Source organism: Piliocolobus tephrosceles, chromosome Y (assembly GCF_002776525.5).
Source record: "Piliocolobus tephrosceles isolate RC106 chromosome Y, ASM277652v3, whole genome shotgun sequence".
NCBI lineage: Eukaryota > Metazoa > Chordata > Mammalia > Primates > Cercopithecidae > Piliocolobus > Piliocolobus tephrosceles.
Genome location: NC_045456.1, coordinates 20,335,529 through 20,363,371, shown reverse-complemented (window position 1 = coordinate 20,363,371; position 27,843 = coordinate 20,335,529). Strand labels below are relative to the sequence as shown.

The 27,843-nt window shown below is 47.3% G+C and overlaps 2 long non-coding RNA genes across 3 annotated transcripts; both read right to left on the bottom strand.

The window, feature by feature from the left end:
* Positions 1-12,892: 12,892 nt before the first annotated feature.
* Positions 12,893-22,778, bottom strand: LOC111530999. 2 transcript variants are annotated; one of them, XR_003308912.1, is made up of 4 exons: positions 22,723-22,778; positions 18,972-19,081; positions 15,177-15,398; positions 12,893-13,023 (listed from the first exon to the last, which is right to left on the bottom strand). It is a non-coding gene; the product is annotated as an uncharacterized LOC111530999 (long non-coding RNA). The 2 variants fall into 2 exon arrangements; XR_002728094.1 differs by lacking the exon at positions 12,893-13,023 and having other exon boundaries at positions 15,074-15,398.
* A 2,778-nt stretch (positions 22,779-25,556) lies between these two features.
* Positions 25,557-27,553, bottom strand: LOC113223877. Its single transcript, XR_004228702.1, has 3 exons — positions 27,310-27,553; positions 26,158-26,843; positions 25,557-25,612 (listed from the first exon to the last, which is right to left on the bottom strand). It is a non-coding gene; the product is annotated as an uncharacterized LOC113223877 (long non-coding RNA).
* Between the last annotated feature and the right edge of the window lie 290 nt (positions 27,554-27,843).

Below are 27,843 nucleotides of genomic sequence, written 5' to 3'. Positions count from 1 at the left end.
TTTGAGACAGAGTCTCGCTCTGTCGCCCAGGCTGGAGTGCAGTGGCCGGATCTCAGCTCACTGCAAGCTCTGCCTCCCGGGTTCACGCCATTCTCCTGCCTCAGCCTCCTGAGTAGCTGGGACTACAGGCACCCGCCACCTCGCCCGGCTAGTTTTTTGTATTTTTAGTAGAGACAGTGACCTCGTGATCCGCCCGTCTGGGCCTCCCAAAGTGCTGGGATAACAGGCTTGAGCCACCACGCCTAGCCAGTTTTGTAGTTTTAGTAGAGACGGGGTTTCTCCATGTTGGCCAGGCTGGTCTCGAACTTCCAACCTCAGGTGATCCGCCTGCCTCGGCCACCCAAAGTGCTGGGATGACAGGCGTGAGCCACCGCGCCCGGCCCCATTCATGTGTTGATGGACTCTTGGGTTGATCCCATGTATTTGCTATTTGCTATTGTGAACACTCCTACAATAAACGCAGAATTTTTTTTTTTTTTTTTGGACAGAGTCTCTCTCTGTCGCCCAGGCTGGAGTGCAGTGGTGTGATCTCGGCTCACTGCAAGCTCCGCGTCCCGGGTTCACGCTATTGTCCTGCCTCAGCCTCCCGAGTAGCTGGGACTGCAGGCGCCGCCACCTCGCCCGGCTAGTTTTTTATATTTTTTTGATAGAGATGGGGTTTCACCGTGTTAGCCAAGATGGTCTCGATCTCCTGACCTCGTGATCCGCCCACCTTCCAAAGTGCTGGGATGACAGGCGTGAGCCACCGCGCCCGGCCTAAATGTAGGATTTTAAATGCGTGCACCACACACACAAAAGAAAAGCAGGTGAGGTGATGCATATGCTTATTGGCTTCAGGCAATTATCCCATGAGGTGCACTTGTATCAGAATATGTCACGCTGTACCCTACAGATAGATGCAGTCACTGTTTGTTGCTTAAAAATTAAATTTCCCAAAGGAAAGAGACGCACGGTGGCTTCTGAAGACGAGGACAGAGCAAGGCTTTGCCCCCTGGGTAAAACGTTAATAACGGGAAATGGAATTTTAAACGTCACCGCAGGGAGAAGTGAGTCTTTCAGGGCCAGGGGCTTCCTTCGACGTGATAAAATGATTTTCAGGTGATGGGAATATAACGAGAGCCAGCCTTACCAGCAGGGAACGGCAGCTTCGGGTGTCTTTATACATTCATTGTTGTCAGCATCAGGGTTCAGTTAGTGGCCCAGAGTGCCCGCCCAAGGAAAGCTCAGAGGTGGGGATAACATCACAGGATCATTCACCAGGTGGAAAGCATGCCTCCTTCCCGTTAACCTTTCCCACCTTTGCAACCCCCGCATTGAGGAAGAAATGGACGCTGTTCCCTCCTAAGGACTGTGGAAGCCGAAGGATTTGCCTCCATTGCACGACTGGACTCTTGCCTCCAAGCCACGGTGACTTCCTCAGACCTAAGGGGCCAGGCAAGAGTGGAGGAAGAGATTCAGGCGTCTTCTAGGAGAACATGGCCAGGCCGTTGTGCTGACCTCAGCCCCAGTGCCTCGGAGGCTAGCAGACTGTCTTGGTGGTACCCGTAGATGTGGGTACAGCTCAGTAGGGAGCTGACTGCACAAAGACAGCAGACTGGCTTTGCGTGGGAGGTGTGCCCCCCAAGGAAGTTGGAGCAGGCGGTAGGTGGAGATTCCAGGAGAGAAACCGATGGTCACCTACAAGGGCACGTGGCCGGTGAACCTCTGGATGCAGCCACGGGGAGCACCGTGGCCTCTTGGAGAATGAATAAATGGGAGAGTGCTGGCTGCAAGAATGCAGTCTCCGACACCCAGAATTAGCATGCCAGGCGCGATGTGGCAGTGGGTTCCAGGGCTCCTGGGGGGGGGGGGCAGGATCCAAGGGGCTTGCTGGGGTGGTTGGCACGTATGCTTGACCTCAGGGTCAAGCCTTTTCTCATGGAAAAGGCCCTTGCTGGATGGGGATGGATTGCTGCTGTAGAACAGACTCACAGGGACCTGCGGCGTGGAAAGTCAGTTTGTCCGGGCACTGCTGGCGCGTCTCCCTATGTGCTTAGGGGTTTTGGAGTCACAGCCAGGGTCTGAGTGACCAGCTGGTTTTGCTGGGATGTGTCCAGTCTCAGCACCGCACCTCGTGGGTCTCCGAAGGCACCGCACTCCCGAGGAGGCTAGAATGACGGGCACCCTCGCCTGGGCAGCAAGGTTGCCATGGAGCTGTGGCCCCGTGAATCTATAAGATGATTCCAGCATCGTATGGATTCGGCCCCCAGAGCTGTTGGGTACCACAGAGTCCCAGAGCCTGCAGCCATCATTTGTCTCCAGGATGCTGACATGGACACTTAGGAAGGGGACTCTGAGCCATGGATAAGGAAAGACGCCCTTGGAAAATGCAGGGTGGGCGAGAGGACAAGATCGAGGGCCACGTCTCAGGTGGGCAGAACGCCATGCAATGGGCGTGTTAGGAACCATGACAGCTCTTCGGGCCCCACTTCCCTGGGATTTTACATTCAAGGTGGACATTTCAGAACCAACGTGGGGTGAGAGCCAGAGACCGATACACACTGACAGGGAGAGAACGTAGGGTTAAAGGAAGAACTATTTCAGCTTCATCTATGTCTCTGCAAAGGACATGAACTCATCCTTTTTTATGGCTGCATAGTATTCCGTGGTGTCTATGTGCCACATTTTCTTTATCCAGTCCATCATTGATGGGCATGTGGGTTGGTTCCAAGTCTTTGCTATTGTGAATAGTGCCGCAATCAACGTATGTGTGCATGTGTCTTTATAGTAGAATGATTTATAATCAAGAAACTCACACAGGAACAGAAAACCAAACACCTCATGTTCTCGCTCATCAGTGGGAGTTGAACAATGAGAACACACGGACACAGGGAGGGGAGCATCACACACCGGGGCCTGTCGGCAGGTGGGGAGCAAGGGTAGGGAGAGCATTAGGACAAATGCCTAATGCATGTAGGGCTTAAAACCTAGATGACAGGTTGATAGGCACAAGCAAACCACCATGGCACATGTACACGTATGTAACAAACCTGCATGTTCAGCACATGTATCCCAGAACATAAAGTAAAATAAAATAAAATTTAAATTAAAAAAAGAAAAAGAAATATTTCAATGCCAGTTAAAGACAGGAAAGCAGATTTCATTGAAGGCATCCAAGATGGCAGCTATCAGGAAACCCCCTGTAGCAAAATCTTGCAATGGGGAGAGAACAGACCCTGTCTTGACTCCAATGTGGAGAAGTGGAGATTTATAACTATGGGGCGACACGGGTAGGGGCTGTGGATTACTCAGAGGAAATTCCCAGGAGAAGCAGTTTCTGGCTACACTGACTTGATTGGATCACTGCGGACCGCCAGCCAGGGTGATCAGGACAGTCAGGCCTCAAGGGTGGGGGACTTTCACCCCACTGGTGTAGCAGGATTCTTGCTCAGAAGTGATTCTACAAGGACGTGGAGGGAAGCCCAAGGTCCAGCCTCGTCGGGCAGGGGACTCAGAGGAGACTGGCTTAGGTTTCAGTCAAAGAAAAGAGTTTTTGTCAAGACACAGAGAAGGGAAGAGAGGTGAGAGAAAGGGAAAAGAGAGTGAGGGAGAGACAGAGGAAGAGAGAGAGAGAAAAGGAAGGAGGGAGAGACAGGGACAGAGAGACAGGGACAGAGAGAGAGACAGAGAAGGAGGTAGGGAGAGAGGATCAGAGAGAGAGAGACAGGGAGAAACAGCGTGTTTGAGTCTGATTCTGTGTGGGTTTCTCTGCCAGCAGGTGTCATGGGGGAGTCGTGATTTTTCTCATTCATTTTTACACAGAGGGTTTGAATGATGGTGATGATGGTAGTGGCAAAGAAGTTAGTGATGGTGATGACGGTGATGGTGATAATGACGATGGTGGTGGTGCTGATGGTGATGGCGATGATGATAATGATGGTGGTGATGGTGTTGATGGTGATAGTGATGATGGTAGTAGTGATGGTGATGATGGTAAAGGTTATGGTGGTGATAATGATGGTGATAATGATGATGGTGATGGTGGTGATGGTGATGATGATGGTGAGGACGACGATGGTAAAGATGATGGCGATGGTGATGATGGCAGTGGCAAAGAAGTTAGTGATGGTGATGATGGTGATGGTGATAATGACAATGGTGATGGTGCTGATGGTGATGGCGATGATGAGGATGACGATAATGATGATGGTGATGGTGATGATGGTGAAAATGATGGTGATAGTGATCATGGTAATAGTAACAGTGATGGTGATGATGATCGTGGCAAAGATGCTAGTGACGGTGATGATGGTAATGGTTATGATGGTGATAAAGATGGTTATGATGGTGATGATGATGGTGATGGTGATGATGAGGATGATGGTGAAGATGATGCTGATGGCAATGATGGTGATGATGATCGTGGCAAAGATGCTAGTGATGGTGATGATGGTGATGGTTATGATGGTGACGATGATGATGGTGATGATGATAATCAATTCAGGCTTGGAAAGAGTTATGGGAACCCCAAACAGAGAAAGTTCCCATCCATGCACTTAAAATTTTCTCCAGGGGAACCTGAGACACAGGTGATGGAAACCAAGCCTTCTTCCACTGTCAATGTTCGTTTTTGTCGTTTTTCCTCCAATATATTGAAGATGAATTCTTTTGTAAACATAGTGAAATTGAATCACTGAAAAATCAGAGTAAAGATACGCAACACACAAGCTCAATTTGTTATTATGATGATTGTAGCGCACAGACCTAAAATACCTTTCAGTAACTACCAGCAGAGTCAACATAATTTAGGAAAATCATGGCAAATGTTTCTGAATGCTTAGTTTTCTTACAAACCAGGAGCCAATGCTTTGCGGACACCCAGGAGTCCCAGGGTTTGAGGTTCTGTCTCTTCTCAGCATCTGCACAGGCAGAGCTCTGCTGTGGATGGCATCCTGGTATCTACCCTCTGCTCTCTTCTCTTTCCATTTTTAAAGACTATTTTTAAAAACATCTTCTTTATCCAGTCCATCATTGATGGGCATTTGGGTTGGTTTCAAGTCTTTGCTATTGTGAACAGTGCTGCAGTAAACACACATGTGCATGTGTCTTTATAGTAGAATGATTTATAATCCTTTGGGTGTATACCCAGTCATGGGATTGCTGGGTCAAATGAGATTCTGGGTCAATGGTATTTCTGCTTCTAGGTCCTTGAGGAATCGCCACACTGTCTTCCACAATCGTTGAACCAATTTACACTCCCACCAATAGTGTAAAAGCGTTCCTATTTCTCCACATCCTCTCAACATTTGTTGTTTCCTGACTTTTTAATGATCGCTCTTCTAATGGGCATAAGATGGTATATCTCATTGTGGTTTTGATTTGCATTTCTCTAATGACCAGGGATGATGTATAGTCCACGAGTATACACCATGGAATACTATGCAGCCATAAAAAAGGATGAGTTTGTGTCCTTTGCAGGGACATGGATGAAGCCAGAAACCATCATTTTCAGCAAACTAACACAAGAACAGAAAACCGCCGGGCGCGGTGGCTCAAGCCTGTAATCCCAGCACTTTGGGAGGCCGAGACGGGCGGATCACGAGGTCAGGAGATCGAGACCCTCCTGGCTAACACGGTGAAACCCCGTCTCTACTAAAAATACAAAAAATTAGCCGGGCGAGGTGGTGGGCGCCTGTGGTCCCAGCCACTCGGGAGGCTGAGGCAGGAGAATGGCGTGAACCCAGGAGGCAGAGGTTGCGGTGAGCTGAGATCCGGCCGCTGCACTCTAGCCTGGGCGACAGAGCAAGACTCCGTCTCAAAAAAAAAAAAAAAAAAAAAAAAGAACAGAAAACCAAACACCACATGTTCTCACTCATAAGTGGGAGTTGAACAATGAGAACACATGGACACAGGGAGGGGAGCATCACACACCAGGGTCTGTCGGGGGTGCAGGGCAGGGGAAGGGGTAGCATTAGAAGAAATACCTAATGCAAATGAAGAGTTGATGGGTGCAGCAAACCACTATAGCCCATGTATACCTATGTAACCAACCTGCACGTTCTGCACATGTACCCCAGAACTTAAAGTATAATAAAAAAACAAGGCCGGGTGCGGTGGCTCAAGCCTGTAATCCCAGCACTTTGGGAGGCCAAGACGGGTAGATCACGAGGTCAGGAGATCGAGACCATCCTGGCTATCACGGTGAATCCCCGTCTCTCCTAAAAAAAATACAAAAAAAACTAGCCGGGCGAGGTGGCGGGCGCCTGTAGTCCCAGTTACTCGGGAGGCTGAGGCAGGAGAATGGCGTAAACCTGGGAGGCGGAGCTTGCAGTGAGCTGAGATCCGGCCACTGCACTCCAGCCTGGGCGACAGAGTGAGACTCCGTCTCAAAAAAAATAAAATAAAATAAAAAAACAAAAACAAAATAAATATCTTTTATTGAGGTGAAATTCATACAGCCTAAAATCAACTGTTTCAAAGTGGACAATTCGGGGGCCATTAGTCCATTCACAGTGTTGTACAAGTACCACCTCTGTCTAGGTTGAGAATATTTTCATTATCTCAGAGATCTATTCTCATGAGCAGTTACTCCTCATTCCCGCTTCTTCATCCTCTGGTAACCACAAAGCCACTTTGAGTCTATGGATTTACCTGTTCTGGACATGTCATGTATATTGAGGCATACAACATGTGTGCTTGTGTATCTGGCATCTTTCACTGAACATGAAGTTTTTCAAAGGCTCATCCACGCCATAGCACCTGCCAGTGCTCCATTCTTTTTCCTGGCTGCATAATATTCCACTGTGTGCATGTTTATCCATTCATGCACAGATGAACCCTTGGGCTATCTCTGCCTTTTGACTATTGTGAATAATGCTGGTGGGACCATGTACCTCTTTGAGCTCCTGTTTTTAATTCTTTGGGGTCTGTACCTAGGAGTGAAGTTGCTGGGTCATATGGATGCTTTCTTTTTGAGGAACCACAAAACCATTTTCCATTAGAAGCATTATTTTTTTTTTAGACTGAGTTTTGCTCTTGTTGCCCAGGCTGGAGTGAAATGGTGCGATCTCGGCTCACTGCAACCTCCACCTCCAAGGTTCAAGCGATTCTCTTGCCTCAGCCTCCCGAGTAGCTGGGATTACAGGTGCGTGCCACCACGCCTGGCTAATTTTTGTATTTTTAGTAGAGACGGAGTTTCACCATGTAGGCCAGACTGATCTCCAAAACCTGACCTCACGCGATCCCAAAGTGACCGCCTCGGCCTCCCAAAGTGCTGAGATTACAGGCATGTGCCACCACTCCCGGTTAATTTTTGTATTTGTAGTAGAGATGGGGTTTCATCATGTTGGCCAGGCTGGTCTTGAACTACTGACCTCAGGCAAGTCACCTGCCTTGGTCTCCCAAAGTGCTGGGATCACGGGAGTGATCCACTGCTCCTGGCCAACATATGCATTATTTAAAAATGTTGAAATGAGGCTTGGTGCAATGGCTCATGCCTGTAATCCCAGCACTTTGGGAGGCCAAGGGGGGCAGATCACATGTGACCAGGAGTTTGAGAACAACCCGACCAACATGGAGAAACCCCATCTCTATTAAAAATATAAAATCAGTCGGGCGTGGTGGCGCATGCCTGTAATCCCAGCTACTTGGGAGGCTGAGGCAGGAGAATCGCTTGAACCTGGGAGGTGGAGATTGCAATGAGCCAAGATTGTACCACTGCACTCCAGCCTGGGTGACACAGTGAGACTCCGTCTCAAAAAAAAAAAAGGCCGGGCATGGTGGCTCACGCCTGTAATCCCAGCACTTTGGGAGACAGAGGCAGGTGGATCACCAGGTCAGGAGATCAAGACCATCCTGGCTAACACGGTGAAACCCCGTCTCTACTAAAAATACAAATAAAAATTGGCCAGGCGTGATGGCGGGCACCTGTAGTCCCAGCTACTCGGAAGGCTGAGGCAGGAGAAGGGTGTGAACCCGGGAGGTAGAGTTTGCATTGAGCCGAGATCACGACACTGCACTCCAGCCTGGGGGACAGAGCCAGACTCCATCTAAAAAAAAGAAAAAAAAAAGTTGAGATGCTGGAATAAGCAGGAGTTCCCGGCTCCTGTGTCCCACACTTTGATATGCATCCTGCCATGTTGATGTATCCTTTGTGAGTGTGATGCCTTTTGGTTCCTTTGTCCTGCATGGCCTTTTGGTTCCTTTGTCCTGCATGGTTTTTTAGGCATTTCCTTACTTGTTATGTAGACACAGAGGAAGAGACAGAAACCCCCTTGCAGCTCAACAGGACACAAAAAAGAAATACCATCAGGGAAGCTTGACTCCCAGGGCTTTAGGTCCCCTGGGGAGCCACGGAAAACTCAGGAAGTCCTCAGACTGTCGCAGAGGCAGACCAAGAGTTTCGAGGGATGGAGCAGAGCCTGCAAGCCTGTGAGATCCCGGTAGCCATCTGAGCCACCACGGCAGGGGCGTCTTGTGTGTCATGTTCTCTGGAGACAGCTGCTTCCAACTCCAGGTTCTTTTCCATGGTCTGTCAACTCTGCCCTTGGCTTCAAAATGCAAACAGCCCAGCCAGGCACAGTGGCTCATGCCTGTCATCCCAGCACTTTGGGAGGACGAGACCGGCGGATCACCTGAGGTTGGGAGTTCGAGACCAGCCCGACCAACTGGGAGAAACCCCGTCACTACTAAAAATACAAAATTAGCCAGGTGTGGTGGCGGGCACCTGTCATCCCAGTTACTCAGGAGGCTGAGGCAGGAGAATCGCTTGAACCCGGAAGGTGGAGGCTTGCGGTGAGCCGAGATCACACCACTGCACTCCAGCCTGGGCAACAAGAACAAAACTCCATCTCAAACAAACAAACCAAATGCAAACAGCCCAGCTAAGGCGAGCTATGAAATGCAGGCATTTATAATCAAGACACATGCATTTTTCTTTTTATTTCTATTGTATTTATTTCTTCTTTTTTTGAAACGGAGTCTCTCATTCTGGTGCCCAGGCTGGAGTGCAGTGGCGTGATCTTGGCTCACTACAACCTCTGCCTCCTGGGTTCAAGTGATTCTCCTGCCTCAGCCCACTGAGTAGCTGGGGTTACAGGCGCCCACCACCACGTCTGGCTAATTTTTGTATTTTTACTGCAGACAGGGTTTTGCCATGTTGGCCAGGCTGGTCTTGAACTACTGATCTCATAATCCACCCACCTCGACCTCCCAAAGTGCTGGGATTATAGGCATGAGCCACCACGCCTGGCCTATTTATTGTATTTTGAGACAGAGTCTTGTTCTGTCGCCCTGGCTGGAGTACGGTGACATGATCTTGGCTCACTGCAACCTCTGCCTGCTGGGTCCAAGTGATTCTCCTGCCTCAGCCTCCTGAGTAGGCACCCGCTACCACGTCCAGCTAACTTTTGTATTTTTACTAGAGATAGGTTTTTGCCATGTTGGCCAGGCTGGTCTCGAACTCCTGACCTTGTGATTCATCCACTTTGACCTCCCAAAGTGCTGGGATTACAGGCATGAGCCACCATGCCCAGCTTATTTCTTCTTTTTTGAGACAGAGTCTCGCTCTGTCGCCCAGGCTGGAGTGCAGTGGCCCGATCTCGGCTCACTGCGAGATCCGCCTCCCGGGTTCACGCCGTTCTTCTGCCTCAGCCTCCCGAGTAGCTGGGACCACAGGTGCCCAACACCACACCTGGCTAATTTTTTGTATTTTTAGTGGAGACCGGGTTTCACCGTGTTAGCCAGGATTGTCTCCATCTCCTGACCTCGTGATCCACCTGCCTTGGCCTCCCAAAGTGCTGGGATTACAGGTGTGAGCCACCAAGCCCGGCTTATGTCTTTTTTTTTTGTTTTGAGACGGAGTCTCGCTCTGTCACCCAGGCTGGAGTGCAGTGGTGTGATCTTGGCTCACTGCAACCTCTGCCTCCTGGGTTCAAGCGATTCCCCTGCCTCATCCTCCCAAGTACCTGGAGCTACAGACCCCCACCATCACACTGCCTAACTTTTGTATTTTTACTACAGACAGGGTTTTGCGACGTTGGCCAGGCTGGTCTCGAACTCCTGACCTGAGGTGATCTCCCTGCCTTGCCCTCATAAAGTGCTGAGATTACAGGCATGTGCCACCATCACCGGTTAATTTTTGTATTTTTAGTAGAAACGGGGTTTCCCTATGTTGCCCAGGCTGGTCTCGAACTCCTGACCTCAAGGGATCCACCCACCTCAGCCTCCCAAAGTGCTGGGATGACAGGCGTGAGCTACCGCACCCGGCCAATATATGCATCTTTACTAAAAAAAAAAAAGTCGAAATGCTGAAATCAGCGTCTGTTCCCATGACCTCCTGGATGAGAAGCCACAGGTAGAAAAAGGATGGGAGAGGCCAATCACGCACAAAACCGTCAACCACAACCACACAAAAAACGTGCTGTCACGTCCCCAGAGCGGCCTCAACACAAATCTGAGCTTCTGGGGTTCCTGCAGTGTGGACTCTGAGGCATGGCCACATTTCTCCTGCTAGCAAATGACAATGGTATCCTGCAGAGTGGAAAAAGCAGAGAGGAGGGCCGTCCCCGGCTGTTTAAAATAAGAATGGCCATGTGCCAGGAGGACAGGATACATTGTTTTTTCTTGAGAGCAGCCAGGGTTCAAGTGTAATAACCCAGTAATTATCCTGCTGGGGGAAGCCAGGATCCTCGGGGGAGAGGAGCCAAGAGCCGAGATGGTAGCCACGGTGATAAAAACTCGGGCATTTTCACGAACACCTGCCTTACCCACGAGGCCCCCTTCTTGCATTCGGCTGAGGGGATAATTACCAATCATGAGAAGCGTCTGCTCTCAATGCATTTAAGCCTTTGGCATTTGCTAAAGGAAGAGAGGAGTGTGAAAAATACGTACTTTACTATGAATGAGACAAAGTGAGATTTCGGGACAAAAGAGAGCAGCCAAGAAAGGGAGAATGTGAATTCTTCACTCAGAGCCTTTTATAACCGTTCTCCTTGCTCCAATAATTAATGTATTTGGTTTGGCTCAGAGAGACAAGGGTTAACATAAAAAAAATAAAAATAAATTAAAAAAGGCTTATGGCGCATATGAAGTCAAAACAAAAATTCACACCGGAAACTCACAGCCTCTGGCCGCGTGTGGTGCCTCACGCCTGTCATCCCAGCACTTTGGGAGGCTGAGGCGGATAGGTCGCCTGAGGTCAGGAGTTCAAGACTAGCCTGGCCAACATGGTGAAACCCCATGTCTACTAAAAATACAAAAATTAGCCAGGTTGGTGGCTCACGCCTGTAATCCCAGCACTTTGGGAGGCCAAGGCAGGCGGATCACCTGAGGTCGGGAGTTCGAGACCAGCCTGGCCAACATGGTGAAACCCCGTCTCTACAAAAAATACAAAAATTAGCTGGCTGTGGTGGCAGGTGCCTGTAATCCCAGCTACTGGGGAGGCTGAGGCAGGAAAATCGCTTGAACCCAGGAGGCAGAGGTTGCAGTGAGCTGAGATCACGCCACTGCGCTCCAGCCTGGGAGACAGAGCAAGACACTGTCTCAAAAAAAAAAAAAAAAAAAAAATCAAATCATGGACAAAAACGACTTCTCTGAATCCAGTTACATTTGGGTTTTTCTTGGAACGAAGCAAGTGAATGTTTTCAGACTATTTCTGAACTTGGGCGTGTCAGATCGGTGTTTCTGGGATCCCTGCTTCCTCTCCCTTTTCTCCACCTCTTCCTTACATTTAAACAGTGGGATTTCCCCCATAGCCTTCACAGTGTCACTCCTTGTTCCTAAAACTTTAGCCGTCACTCATCTGAAATTTCTTTTCTTTTTTTTTTTAGATGGAGTCTTGCTGTGTTGCCCAGGCTGGAGTGCAGTGGTGCGATCTCAGCTCACTGCAACCTCCGCCTCCCGGGTTCCAACGATTCTCCTGCCTCAGCCTTCCGAGTAGCTGGGATGACAGGAGTGTGCCACCACACCCAGGTAAGTCTTACTAGTTTTGATAGAGATGGGGTTTCACCATGTTGGCCAGGCTGGTCTCGAACTCCCGACCTCAGGTGATCTGCCCGCCTCGGCCTCCCAAAGTGCTGGGATGACAGGCAGGATCCACCACGCCTGGCTGTCATCTTAAATTTCTTACAGGAAAAAAAAAAAAAAATCCCAATGTATTGTCACAGGAAACTACTTCTCACCTTGCCAACTTTCAATTTGGCAGTGCAATAAACAAAGGCAACTTTCAGAGCAGAAAGTGATAAAGTATTAATTATATCTTGCAGAAATCCACGTCTCTTGTATATGAAACCCGCCTTGTCTATCATTAGAGGGCAGAACCGTGAGTAAAAAAATTGATTTCCATGGCTGAGCTTCTATTCAATGCTGCGTGTTTAAAACACGGTGTGGACTCAGCGGCTGTGAACAGGCCTGAGACATCGTGTGAGGAAGGTAGGTTTCCAGGCTCCTGGCGAAAGGCAGACTCTACGGAACTTGTCGCAAAATGCAAAACTGTGATAGAAACATCTCCAAGACATTGAGAAAGTAGCAATGGACATATTCGCTGAGGAGGAGGGAAACAAGCATAAAGGTAGCCTCAGCTTTCCGGCTGTATGAGGAGTCGGCCGTTCTGACCTCTCTCTGATGGCTAAATTTTCATTACCGGGTAAGAACAGAGCGGCCCCTGGAGATTCTATCCTGCCACCTCAGATTGAGGACCAAGTTCTTTATTTGTATTTATTTATTTGTTTATTTTGAGACGGAGTCTTGCTCTGTCGCCCAGGCTGGAGTGCAGTGGCGCGATCTCGGCTCACCGTAACCTCCACCTCCCGGGTTCAAGCGATTCTCCTGCCTCAGCCTCCCGAGTAGCTGGAATTACAGGCTCACACCACCACGCCCAGCTAATTTTTGTATTTTTAATAGAGACGGGGTTTCACCGTGTTGGTCAGGCTGGTCTCGAACTCCTGACCTCGTGATCTGCCCACCTCGGCCTCTCAAAGTGCTGGGATGACAGGCGTTGAGTCACCTCCCCGAGCTTTCTTAATGAGCCGTGAAAAACCAATGGTTCTAAGAATAAGACCAGGATATATTATTTACATAAATAAGGATTTATGATTTCCATGTTTATTAAAACTTTTTTTCAAAGGCAGCGTTCTATTTAAGTAAAGGATGGAAAAAGCTTTGCACAGGTCAGGGGTGTATGCTGGCTCCTGCTGACTGTAGTTTTGTATCTGCTGGGGCAGGTTGACTTCCCAGGCGGTCTTCTGGCTTTTCTGTCTTTATTCTTTTCTCCAACACAATCGACCTGTTCTCACCCTTTCCACGTGCTCACCTACCCTTATCCTCATCATCTCGTGCAAGAACCCTGCTGAACTGTGGGACTTTTCTTTTCTTTTCTTTTTTTTTTTTTGAGACTGAGTCTCGCTCTGTCGCCCAGGCTGGAGTGCAGTGGCCGGATCTCAGCTCACTGCAAGCTCCGCCTCCCAGGTTTACGCCATTCTCCTGCCTCAGCCTCCCGAGTAGCTGGGACTACAGGCGCCCGCCACCTCGCCCGGCTAGTTTTTTGTATTTTTTAGTAGAGATGGGGTTTCACCGTGTTAGCCAGGATGGTCTCGATCTCCTGACCTCGTGATCTGCCCGTCTTGGCCTCCCGAAGTGCTGGGATTACAGGCTTGAGCCACCGCGCCCGGCCTCTTTTTTTAAGATGGAGTCTTGCTCTGTCTTGCTGTACAAAAAAATTTTGTATTTTTGGTAGAGATGGGGTTTCACCATGTTGGTCAGGCTGGTCTGGAACTCCCGACCTCAGGTGATGCACCCGCCTCGGCCTCCCAAAGTGCTGGGACGACAGGTGTGAGCCACCACGGCCGGCCGAAAAACTAATATTTTTAAAGATCCTTAATTAAGCCACAGAATTGCAAGTAAAGCACCAAGGCATATTCATTAATTTGGTCAGCAGGTTGTTCAACAAATGCAGATTTATTTCCCGCTGATTGACTGATAAGACGGTAGATAAAGTAGATGAAGAATCGATGACCTCTGGGCTGAAGAAGTTCCCAGTTCTAAAGGGAGTCTGCAATTCCTTCTCTCATTTCAAATAAGTGTGGTTTAAACCATTTCACACGGTTGGTTCCTACAGGCGTTCACATTTCAAGGGTTTTATAAACTGCTGAAGTTATTATGGTTTTACGTCCTAGTGTTGGTGGTGACTAAAAATAAGAACTAAATACGTTTAACAGATGTGAGTTTAAAAATAGAATACGACAATCATTTAAAATGGGCCAGGCGCGGTGGCTCACACCTGTAATCCCAACGCTTTGGGAGTCCGAGGTGGGTGGATGACCTGAGATCAGGAGTTCGAGACCAGCTTGGCCAATATGGTGAAACCCTGTCTCTACTAAAAATACAAAAATTAGCTGGGCGTGGTGGCATGCACCTGTAGTCCCAGACACCTGGGAGGCTGAGGCAAGAGAATCGCTTGAACCCAGGAGGTGGAGGTTACAGTGAGCAGAGATTGCAGCACTGCACTCCAGCCTGGGTGACAGAGTGAGACTCCATCTGAAAAAAGAAGACAAAAAATTAAAAATGGCCAGTGACGGCCAGGCGCAGTGGCTCACGCCTGTCATCCCAGCACTTTGGGAGGCTGAGGTGGGCGGATCACAAGGTCAGGAGATCGAGACCATCCTGGCTAACACTGTGAAACCCCGTCTCTACTAAAAATTCAAAAACTAGCCGGGCGAGGTGGCGGGCACCTGTAGTCCCAGCTACTTGGGAGGCTGAGGCAGGAGAATGGTGTGAACCCGGGAGGCGGAGGTTGCAGTGAGCTGAGATCCGGCCACTGCACTCCAGCCTGGGCGACAGAGCAAGACTCCGTCCCAACTCTGTCTTAAAAAGAAAGAAAGAGAGAGAGAGAAAGAAAAGAAAGAGGAAGGAAGGAAGGAAACTGTCTCAAAAAGAAAGGAGAAAAGAGAGAAAGAAGAAAGAAAGAAGAGAGAGAAAGAGAAGGAAGGAAGAAAGGAGGGAAGGAAGAAGGAAGGAAGGAAGGAAACTGTCTCAAAAAGAAAGAAAGGAGAAAAGAAAGAAGAAAGAAGAGAAAGAGAGAAGGAAGGAAGGAAGAAAGGAGGGAAGAAGGGAAGGAGGGAAGGAAGGGAGGGAGGGAGGGAGGGAGAAAGGAAGGAAGGAAGGAAATACATAAGCCACTGCGACCGCAGAACATCATTCACCTTTCATGAGGTGAAGGCAAACACCCGTTCCCTTTGTGTCCAGATTTCAGTTCCCAAGGTCATAGCTCGAAGTCCCTGGAAGGAATTACTTCTCTGTTGAGCCCTTTCCTCAGAAACTTGAGTACAGCCAGGAATGTCAGCTGCAGATTTTCACGTCTCCGGTGAACGGTGTGGAAGGGAAGACATTGTCCACATGGATTCTTTTCGGTGAAGATAAAGATGCTGTCAAAGACGGGTGGAAAATAAGAATAACTTTTAAAGAGAGAAAAGACTTTTGGTGATGCCAGTCTAAACCTTTTTCTTCTAATTCCCTTCCGCAAAACAAAGCACAGATGGGCCCAAAAACCTATTGGGGGAAACAAAGCGCATGGGTATTTTATAGAGAAACCAGCAAATGAAGAGGAGTGCGTACATGGAAAAGATTGAATTTGTTCCTGCTCTTGACAAGCAGGTAGAAATATTGAATAATCGTTAGGATTGTTGACGACTATAATAACGACAAGAACATTCTGAGCACTTACTAAGAACCAAGCCCTGTGTCCAATTCTTGATTTAAAACCATTCATTTGATTTTCCCAGGAAACCAGAAAGTTCATACAGGTTGAGGATCTTTTATCTGAAATGCCATGGACTGGAAGAGTTTCAAACATTTTGTTTTTTCAGATTTTGTTATATTTGTATATTCAATGAGATATCTTGGGATCGGGCTCTTGTCTAAATGCAAAATTCGTTTATGTTTCACATGCATCTTTTTCTTTCTTTCTTTTTTTTTTTTTTTTTTTTTGAGATAGAGTCTTGCTCTGGCACCAGGCTGGAGTGCAGTGGCACGATCTCAGCTCACTGCAACCTCCGCCTCCTAGGTTTAAGGGATTCTCCTACCTCAGCCTCCCAGTAGCTGGGATGACAGGTGCATGCCGCCACACCCGGCTCATTTTTTTGAATTTTTAGTGGAGACAGGGTTTCACCATGTTGGTCAGGCTGGTCTCGAACCCCTGACCTCAAATGATTCACCCGCCTCGGCCTCCCAAAGTGCCAGAATTATAAGCATGAGCCACCACCCCGGCCTCCTAAGCATCTTATACACATGACCAGAAGGTAATTTTATACATTTTAACAATTTTGTGCCTATAACAAAGTTTTGACTGCATTTTGACTGTGACTTTGCACATAAGGTCAAGAGTTCCTTGTCCTTCGTCAACGAACAAAGAGTCCTCCCGACACATACCACCTTAGTATCACTGTAATTTTCCACTTGTGGCACCGCGCTGGTGCTCAAATAGTTTCAGATTTTGGAGCATTTCAGGTTTTGGACTTCCAGATGAGGAACAGTCAACCTATATTATCATTCCTGCATTTCCTAGAAGAGGGAACCAGGGGCCAGGCATGGTGGCTCACGCCTGTCATCCCAGTACTTTGGGAGGCCGCGGTGGGTGGATCACGAGGTCAAGAGATCCAGACCATCCTGGCTAACATGGTGAAACCCCATCTCTAATAAAAATACAAAAATGAGCTAGGCGTGGTGGCAGGCGCCTGTAGTCCCAGCTACTTGGGAAGCTGAGGAAAGAGCATCACTTTTCACTTGAACCTGGGAGGCAGAGCTTGCAGTGAGCCAAGATCATGTCACTGCACTCCAGCATGGGCAACAGAGCAAGACTCCATCTCAAAGAAAAAAAAAGAAGAAAGAAGAAGGAAGAAGGAAGAAGAAAGGAAGGAGGAGGGGGGGGAGGAGGAGGAGGGAGGAGGAGAAGGAGAAAGGAAGAGGAAGAAGAAGGAAGAAGGAAGAAAGAAGAAGAAACTTGAAAGAGTGTGTGAACGGAGTCTTGTTCCTTTCATGACTTTTTAAGATACATGGAAGATTCAAACACAAGGAGTCTCACCTGAGACCCCGATGCCTCCCTGCCATCCATAAGCTCAAGCAATAGAGAAAGACCCTTCTCCCAGTTCTCAGCCTACATCTGCTGAGGGCTGCATAGTGTCTGCTGAGGGCTTGCTCTGTCTCTGCTTGAGAGATGGTGCTTTCTTGGTGTTCTCACATGGCAGAGGGGCAGAAGGAGCCAGCAGAATCTCTCAAGCTCATGCATGAGGGCAGTCATCCTACGTCCTGATGGCCCACGCTTCCTAATACCCATTATCTGGGAGGTTAAGTTCCGAAACGTGAATTTGGCAGAGGCACCATCATCCAGACTATAGCCATGTTCTTGTGCCTGATTCCAAGTCTGGGGCACACGCATCTGACTAATGGGAGCTACATCATAGGCCAGTACCTTAGAAGGCTGCCATTTTTCTTTCTTGGGAGGAACCAGGAGGTTCTTCACCATGCAGGAGTCTTCCAGTGGGATTTCTCCAGACTCAGGCATGCTGTCTCATGCTAGACTGCTAGGACCGGATAAAAAGGAGGATGGCTCACACCGTCACTAACTGGACAGAGGGGAGGGAGTAACCAGGGATGCCCGTTGGGTTTGAAATTTGTTTACGTCTCTACTGCAAAGCAAGGAAAGATGAATCGCAGCACCACCGATGACGAAAGGAGATTCTGGAGGACAGGATCTCATTTTCTGCGGCGCTCCTGCTGCATCCCGATATTTCCACTACACTGTGTTTACCTCACTTCTCTTTAAGGCATTCACACGGCAGAAGCCACTTGTTGTTGCTAGAGATACGTTTATCGAAAAGACAGAACAAACCCGCAACAGGCAAAAGCAAAATTTCCACAGTCTGAAAATCATGATGCTGGTGAGAGGCAGAGAATGCATCGTTTCCACTTCAGATCTGCTTTTCTGATCGTTGCTATGCCAACGATGGTTTCATTGCATGGTTTCAGACACGCTACGGTTGGGATGTTTGTACCCCTCCATACCTCGTGCTGAAACTGGGGACTAATGAGAGGTGTTTGGAGCACAGGAGTGGATTCCTCACACACAGATTAGTGTTCACCCTTGAGAGTGTCTCTCTTCTGAGTTCCCATGAAAGCTGGCTGTTCCAAAGAGTCTGGAAGCTCCCCACGCTCGCTCGCTCTCTCTCTCGCGTCCTGTCTCTACATGTGGTCTCTGCACGCACAGCTCCCCTTCCTCTCTGTGTCCCCCCCCAAATCTCATCTTCTAGCTCCCATAATTCCCATGGGTTGTGGCAGGGATCCAATGGGAGATGCCTGAATTATGGGGGCGGGTCTTTCTCATGTTGTTCTCATGATAATGGATGGGTCTCAAGAGATCTGCTGCCATCCACGTAAAACGTGACTTGCTCCTCCTTGCCTTCCACCATGATTGTGAGGCTTCCCTGGACATGTGCACCTGTAAGTCCCAAACAACCTCAGTCTCAGGTATGGCTTTATCAGCAGTGTGAAAACAGACGAATACACTCTCTGTCTCAGTGGAAGCAGCCCGAGGCGCTTACCAGATGCAAATGTCCAGTCTTGAACTTTCCAGCCACCAGAATCATGAGCCAAATAAACCTCTTTTCTTTATAAATGATCCAGCCTCAGGGATTCCTTCACAGCAACACAAAACAGACGCAGCCAGAGGGTATGTATGGAGCAAGTGACTTAGGTCACAGTGACATGGGGCTCCTAGTAACTGGGGATTTACCACACACACCTGAGTGGAGGTAATGGTTGGAGATTAGCCTGAACACCCAGGTCTGTCCTGTCAGGATAAAACCTCCCCTCCTGGAAGCTCAGTCTTGATGGAAATGACAGGCGATGTGTCCCAGAGACTGGATGCACCTGAAAATGGCCTGGGGGTTAACATTAGCCTGTGCTTTGTGGTGAGATCCACGCAAGCTGGAGTCAGGGCTTACCTGGTATATGACTCCTGCCTGACCTTGCAGACGAGGCTGATCTCTGATCTCCGACTTTCCCTTTGCGAGGATTCAATCCGGTATGTATAGTTCAAGAAGCATCAGCTGTTCTAATGATAAAAGGGAATGATAATATGGACATTGCTATCATTTCTACCGCAGATGGTTTCTTCTGCAAAGTCAGAGGTGATATGTCTACGTTGGAAGATATGGGAGCCAGAAATGGTGGGATTCTTACACTAACCCAATTGAACACTCTCAGGAAAGTGCATCAGACATGTTTACTGCTGCCTCTGCAGGTTGTGAGTTCTCAAACAACGCTACCTGATGCTCTTCCTTGAACACACTCTTTCTTAGAAACTCCTTGCATATAGGCCAGGTGCGGTGGCTCACACCTGTCATCCCAGCACTTTGGAAGGCTGAGGTGGGTGGATCATCTGAGGTCAGGAGTTTGAGACCAGCCTGGCCAATATGGTAAAACCCCATCTCTACTAAAAATGCAAAAATTGGCCAGGTGTGGTGATGGGCGCCTGTAGTCTCAGCTACTCAGGAGGCTGAGGCAAGAGAATCCCTTGAATCTGGAAGGCGGAGGTTGCAGTGAGCCAAGATTGCACCACTGCACTCCAGCCTGGGTGACAGAGCGAGATTCTGTCTCAAACAACAACAACATCAAAGAAACAAAACCTCTTTGTGGCTGGGCGCGGTGGCTCAAGCCTGTCATCCCAGCACTTTGGGAGGCCGAGACGGGTGGATCACGAGGTCAGGAGATCGAGACCATCCTGGCTAACACGGTGAAACCCCGTCTCTACTAAAAAAAAAATACAAAAAACTAGCCGGGCGAGGTGGCGGCGCCTGTAGTCCCAGCTACTCGGGAGGCTGAGGCAGAAGAATGGCGGGAACCCGGGAGGCGGAGCTTGCAGTGAGCGGAGATCCGGCACCGCACTCCAGCCTGGGCCACAGAGTGAGACTCCGTCTCAAAAACAAACAAAAAAAAACACCTCTTTGCACACAAGCCTGTGATGGAAGGCAGACCCCGTGGGCAACCATCATCTCTTCCCCAACAGCAGGCTGAAAGCTGGCACTTTGATGGCAAGGAGAGAACTCCACTTATCACATTGTCCAAAAAGGCTCCCACTGAAGTCCAAGTAAGGCTGGCTATAGGAAGCGCTATATCTGCTGTAGGAAGTTATCTATTGGGCTGAAACAACATCAGTACATGATCCTACAGTTCTGGAGGTCAGAACTGCAACAGTCAGCCTCCCTGGGCTAAAATCACGGTGTCAGCAGGGCAGTGTGTCTTCCGGAGGCTCTAGGGAGAAGCTGATCCTTTGCGTTTTTGCAGCTTTCAGAGCTGTATTCCTTTCATTTCTTGGCCTGTCGCCCGTTCCTCCGTCTTCAAAGCCAGCCACATCGGACCTCGTTTTCGTCCTGACATCGTGTACTCTCTTGCTAGTCCAGTCTCTCTCTGCCTCCTCCTTAGAGAGATGCTGATGATGACATTGAGGATCCACGTCAATCACCCAATATCATCCTCCCATCTCAAGATCATTAACTGAACTGCATCTTTAAAGTCCGTTACCACATAATGTAACCCTATTCCTGTTTTAGTGTTGTTGTTTGTTTATGTTTGTTTTTGAGATGAAGTCTTGCTCTGTCGCCCAGGCTGGAGTGCAGTGGCGTGATTTCGGCTCACCGCAACCTCCACTTTCTGGGTTCAAGTGATTCTCCTGCCTTGGCACCCTGAGTAGCCAGGATTATAGGCTCGCACCACCACAGCCAGATAATTTTCTTTTTTCTTTTTTTTTTGAGACAGAATCTTGCTCTGTCGCCCAGGCTGGAGTGCAGTGGCACAATCTTGGATCACTGCAAACTCTGCCTCCTGAGTTCAGGCCATTCTCCCTACCTCAGCCTCCCGAGTAGCTGGGACTACAGGTGCCCGCCACCATGCCCGGCTAATTTTTTTTTTTTTTTTCTTTTTCGTAGAGACATGGTTTCACTGTGTTAGCCAGGATGGTCTCGATCTCCTGACTTTGTGATCCACCTGCCTTGGCTTCCCAAAGTGCTGGGATTACAGACATGAGCCACCGCGCCCGGCCAATTTCTATATTTTTAGTAGAGACGGGGTGTCGCCATGTGGGCCAGGCTGGTCTTGAACTCCTGACCTCAGGTGATCTGCCCACCTCAGCCTCATTACAGGCTATCCATGGGTTTTAAGGATAAGGACCGTATGTGACTGGGGGCTGTAATTCAGCCTGCCACAGCATTATTTTGTGGACGTACTCTCGGTACTATTCCAAGAAGGCAGCATGAGAAATTGCATAGCCACCTTCCATCAGGGAGCGGACAGGCAGAGCCCAGCCCGGGGCATCCTACTGGCAGGGGAGCTGTTGTGTTCATTTCTGACAGATCAACATGAGTGACACAGCTTCCCCTGCACACACCGAGGGGGGCATGCTTAAGCATGTCATTAGAAGACCCGGGAGATCACAACGCCAGCTTAGCTAAATGGGATTTCGGCAACGCGAGTCTGGTGCCAACAAGATGGGTATTATTTAAGATTTTTAATCCAGCAGGAGAAACAAAGAGAACTGGGAAGGAGGAATACAGTGCTGAAGAACATCTGCTCTTAAGCAATTTCATTTAAAGGAGAAAGAAACGGAGGCTCAAACCGAAAATGAATATTGACAATGACGTTTTTTCGTTCTTGTTTTGAGACGTAGTCTCGCACTGTTGCCCAGGCTGGAGTGCAATGGCACCATCTCGGTTCACTGCAACCTCCGCTTCTCCTGCCTCAACCTCCTGAGTAGCTGGGACTAGAGGCGCCTGCCATACACTCAGCTAATTTTTGTATTTTTAGTAGAGACGGGATTTCACCATGTTGGCCAGGCTGGTCTCGAACTCCCAACCTCGTGATCTGCCTGCCTCAGCCTCCCAAAGTGCTGGGATGACAGGTGTGAGCCACTGCGCCCGGCCCTGACGATGATGTTTCAATAGGCAGAAAAGTAAGGGTGGTTTTGGCAAAGCAGAAAGCATTAAAAGGCAGTGGGCTCAGTGTGTACAGCTTTGACTATAAAGGGGAAAAGTCACGGGGAAACGCTGGTTTATTTACAGTATGAATAAAACATTTTAAACTGGTGAATTGATTAAACGTATCAGCAAAAGACTAAAGAAAGACATATTCTGGAAGCATTTGCAAGGGTTGGGTAAGTCACGTGGTCACGGAGCAGGGTTTAAAGCACCTGTTCCTTGGAGACCTCTGACCTCAGTATATCTTGAGGGATTTTCCAGGATGGGGTCTAGGGAAGTACAGGAAGGATCCAAACATCATTTGGCTTTAAAAAAATCATTAGGAAGAATTCAAAATATACAAACAATAGTCAAAGAGTAAAAACAAACCCTCATGGAAAAAAAGAAAAAAAAATTGTCTCTCTTTGAAGATGATCTAATTGTCTTGATAGAAATCTCAAATAATCTGGAAAAAAACTTTCTAGAACTAATAAATGAGCTCAATAAGTTCACAGGATACAAGATACATGTATAAAAATCTATTGTATTTCTATACAGTGATAATGAACAAGGGGAAACCAAAATACAAAATATAATAGTATTTTAGGCCAGGTGTGGTGGCTCACGCCTGTCATCCCAGCACTTTGGGAGGCCGAGGTGAGTGGATCATCTGAGTTCAGCAGTTTGAGATCAGCCTGGCCAACATGGTGAAATCCAGTCTCTACAGAAAATACAAAAAAATTACCTGGGCGAGGTGGCAGGTGCTTGTAGTCCCAGCTACTCGGGAGGCTAAGGCAGGAGAATCACTTGAACCCGGGAGGCGGAGGTTGCAGAGAGCCGAGATCGTGTCATTGTATTCCAGCCTGGGCTGCAGAGCGAGACTCTGTCTCAAAGAAAAAACAAACTATTTTAAATTGCTCCAAAGAGAATGAGATACTTATATATAAATCTCACCAAGCATATGTAGTTCTGTATGATAAAAATTATAAAAATTCTCATGAAAAACATGAAAGAAGACCCAAATAAAGGAAAGGCATACTACGTTCATGGAGCACATTCACTACAGTAAAGATGTCCGTTCTCAATAAACTGATTTACAAAGTTAACAAAATTCAGGCTGGATGCAGTGGCTCACGCCTGCAATCCCAGCACTTTGGGAGGCTGAGGCAGGCAGATCACCTGAGGTCAGGAGTTTGATTGAGACCAGCCTGGCCAACACGACGAAACCACGTCTCTAATAAAAATACAAAAATTACCTGGGTGTGGTGGCAGGCGCCTGTAATTCCAGCTACTTGGGAGGCTGAGGCAGAAATAATTGCTTGAACTGAGGAGGTGGAGGTTGCAGTGAGCTAAGATTGCGCCACTAAACTCCAGCCTGGGCGACAGAGCGAGAATCCATCTCAAGAAACAAACAAAATTCATATAAAAATCCAAGCATTTTAAAAATATACCTAGAAATTTTTAAAAAATATACATAGAAAAGATTATTGCAACATGTATAAAGCAATGGAAAAGCGAGTTGAAACCATTTTGAGAAAGAATTAAGTGACAGAGATCACACACGTTTTGGGCTTATTATATTGCTGTGATAAAATGGGGAGAGTATGGCATGGAACAAAGATAAGACACATAAATAAATGGAACAGCACAGAGAACGCAGAAACAGATACCTGGAATTATGTCTAATTTTTGACCATGGAGCAAAAGTAATTGAATGGAGGAGGAATATCCATTTCACTGAAATTTCTGGAGCAAGGAGACACAGCAACATCAAAAAATGAATCGCAACCTCAACCTGCTAGCTTTGATACAAATTAACTCAAAATAAATCATGGACTTCCATGTAAATCACAAAACCATTGCGTGCTGTGGCTTCTATAATCTCAAAAAAAAAAAAATGATGAATTGCATTTAACGATGGTATCTTCTACAGGAGGCCAAGGGACTATGATGATTCCTTTTTTTTCTTTTCTTTTCTTTTTTTTTTGAGATGGAGTCTCGCTCTGTCGCCCAGGCTGGAGTGCAGTGGTGTGATCTCGGCTCACTGCAACCTCCACCTCCTGGATTCAAACGATTCTCCTGCCTCAGCCTCCCGAGTATCTGGCACTACAGTCACCCATCACCATGCCTGGCTAATTTTTTTTTTTTTTTTTTTTGTATTTTTAGTAGAGACGGGGTTTCACTGTATTGGCCAGGCTGGTCTTGAACTCCTGACTTTGTGATCCACCCACCTTGGCCTCCCAAAGTGTTGGGATGACAGGCGTGAGCCACCGCACCCAGCCAACAAGTCTTTTCTTCATGGTCAAAATCAAAGTCTAAATTGCAAAATTCAGATAAAGCAATTTTACAGCTTATAAGGTGCCTACATAGGCCTGATGTTTTCCAGTCAGGGAGGAAAAGTCACACACAAAAAAGAAATACTCTGAAGAAAGTGAAAAGACAAGCCACAGAATGTGAGAAACTGGTGGAAAGACAATGTATCTCGTAAAGGACTTGTGGCCAACATTTAGGAAGCATAGTTACAAGTCATATGAAGATTGCATCTGACCCAACAAAAATTAGGAAATAGAATTGAAAGGACTTGTCACTAAGTAAGATGCATAAGTAGCAAAATAAGCCTATGAAGAGGGTCTGTGTTACTTGGGGGTTCTGGAATGCAGAAAGCAAGACAGAGTTACAAACGCAAAGGCGGGACATGGTGGCTCACGCCTGCAATCCCAGCACTTACGGAGGCTGAAGTGGGTGGATCACCTGAGGTCAGGAGTTTGAGACCAGCCTGGCTAACATGGTGAAACCCTGTCTCTACTAGATATACAAAAATTAGCTGGGCATAGTGGCACGTGCCAGTAATCCCAGCTACCTGGGAGTCTGAGGAAGGAGAACCACTTGAACCCAGGAAGCAGAGGCTGCAGTCAGCCAAGATTGCACCGTCGCACTCCAGCCTGGATAACAAGAGCAAAACTCCGTCTCAAAAAGAAAGAAAGAAAGAAAGGAAGATTTCTGGCCAGGCGCAGTGGCTCACACCTTTAATCCCAGCACTTTGGGAGGCCAAGACGAGTGGATCACCTGAGGCCAGGAGTTCAAGACCAGCCTGGCCAACATAGTGAAATCCCGTCTCTACTAAAATTACAAAAAAATTAGCTGGGCGTGGTAGTGCATGCCTATAATCTCAGCTACCTGGGAGGCTGAGGCAGGAGAATCGCTTGAACCCAGGAGAGAGAGACTGCAATAAGCCAAGATCACACCACTGCACTCCAGCCTAGGAGACAAAGCGAGACGCCATCTCAATAAATTTTAACATAAAATACAAAACGTCTATAATATCATCATTTTAAAAAGTTAAACAATCTCAGTCGGGTGCGGTGGCTCACACCTGTAATCACAGCACTTTGGGAGGCCAAGGCAGGCGGATCACAAGGTCAGGAGATCAAGACCATCCTGGCTAACATGGTGAAATCCCATCTCTACTAAAAAAATAAAAAAAAAATACTAGCCAGGCGTGGTGGCGGGCATCTGTAGTCCCAGCTACTCGGAAGGCTGAGGCAGCAGAATGGCGTGATCCCAGGAAGCGGAGCTTGCAGTGAGCTGAGATCGTGCCACTGCACTCCAGCCTGGGTGACAGAGCGAGACTCCATCTCAAAAAAAAAAAAAAGTTAATCTCTAAAAAAGAAGTTGTAATTTTCTATATGTATACCTGTAGAAATATATATATTTCTTATGTGTCTGTGTATATATAAAATATATATTTTTATAATAAAATATATCTATATTATATAAGCATTATATATGTAATATAATATAAATATATTTAATACATGTATCATATTTAATATAAATATATATTATATATATTTTATTATATAAATATATATTTAATATATAATACATATGTAATATATAATATAAATATATGTAATATAATATATGTATATAATACGTAAGTATACAATACATATGTAATATAAGTATATAATATGTACATAATATACATATTTTATAGTTAATATATGCATAACATAATGTGTTAAACATATATTTTATATATATTTGTAATATTTATATATAATATACACACAGCAAATACGTATTTTTATATTTTATATTATGAATATAAAATAGGTATAATATATTTTGTATTTTATATTACATATATATATGCTATGCCAACTCTAACGGGTACCTTCTTTAATCACGTTTTTTGGTCCTGTTCTGTGGTTCCGTCTGGACTTGGAGCTGCCCTTTCAAAAAGCCACAGTCGCTGTGTTCAGTCTGGTGAATGTCACCTCCTGACTAAATTCTCAACAGGAAGGGATGAAACTCAGGGACGTGTACCTGGGTCACCGGGAGAACCAGCAATGAGGACCGCCTGTGGCTGGTTGCCTTTGTCACCTGCGCGTATAGATATGCACACATAGCATGTACATTGCTCAAAACCCAGGTTTTTGGACATCCGTGTAACTGACCTGCTGGCTGGCATATGGTGAGGGCTGCCAGCCGGAACACACCAGGGGAAGGATAAAGAGAGTCAGCAGAGCAAGGAGCTATTTCAGTCCTGGTTCACGGGCCACCGCCACGTGGCTCCATTTTAATGAGTCACACGCCTCAGCCTCCCAGATGCTGGGTTCACCTCCAACATCACACTCTTCAAGGAGACGTTTAGCAGACATTATCTGAGGGCTCCGTGCCGGGTAGACCTTGGTCACTGAGCAGGGATGGTGTTCTCTCAGGGAAGGACAGATGCAGAAGGCAGGGGAAGGACCTAAATCCCAGGGGAATCAGCCACTAAGAATTCAGCATCTGGCCGAGATGCTCAACCAAATTGTTCTTGTTGAGCGTCTCTCTTGAATCAGTGGACGGTTACTGGAACTGGAAGGAAAGGGAAGACAGCCAGAAGCTATGGTGTATGTGTGTGTGGCTGAGCAGGGAAAGGACAGAGGTGGAGAGAAGGAGGGGGAGAAGAAGGAAAAGGAGAAGGAGGAAGAGGAGAAGGAGTATCAAATGGTACAATTTCTAAAATCCAATCTGAGCAAGGCTGGCCCTTCTCCAAAGGAAATTGCCCAGTACGCAGTAACAAGTAAAATAAAAGAAAGGACAGTCTTTAGGAGACAAACCTAATAGATCAGATTTTTTTCTTTAGGAAGCTGAGTTTCTATTGGATACAGTTTCATCTTTATAGCTCACTGATGATGAAAAAGCTTATGGAATAATATGATAATTACCAAACAACAAAATCACTAAACAGTTGTAGACTTTTACGGCACAATAAATGACAAAACCAGAAACCAAAAACCAAAAAAAAAACAAAAGAGGGGAATATTTAAAACTTAGTTACGTTTCCTCCGAGGCACGGCTTTTATACGAAGTTAGGATCTGAATGGCACCGGCCAGACTGTTTTGTTACAAGCACTGCAGGCACATTCTTCACTGGGTGGAAGGAAAAGCTGAGCACCAAATACTTCCTTTGAAGTCTTTGAAAGCTTTCTCCGTGATGAGATTAAACTTGCAAAAGCTCTCTCGCTGTGGGGAGACAACGACGACAGCTCCAATGACAGGGCTTCTGCAGCCACGCTGTTGTGGTTCTCTGAAACAAGGAAGAGAGGCGTGCATACATTAGTCCAAGGATATGTCCCAGCCAGTAATTAGCCACGGCTTGCACTGAAACGCAGGGAGTCGAGAGCTTGTGTCATAGAATATACAATTTCCTCATGATGCCCCACAAAAGCTATCTCCATTCAGATGGTTCCTACGTGGTTGTGCCAATCATAACAAGAACCAAGATCTACAAACAAAAGAAAGAGAGAAGAAAGAAAAAGGAAAGAAAGGAAGACAGGAAGAAAGGGAGACAGAGAGAGACAGGGAGAGGGAG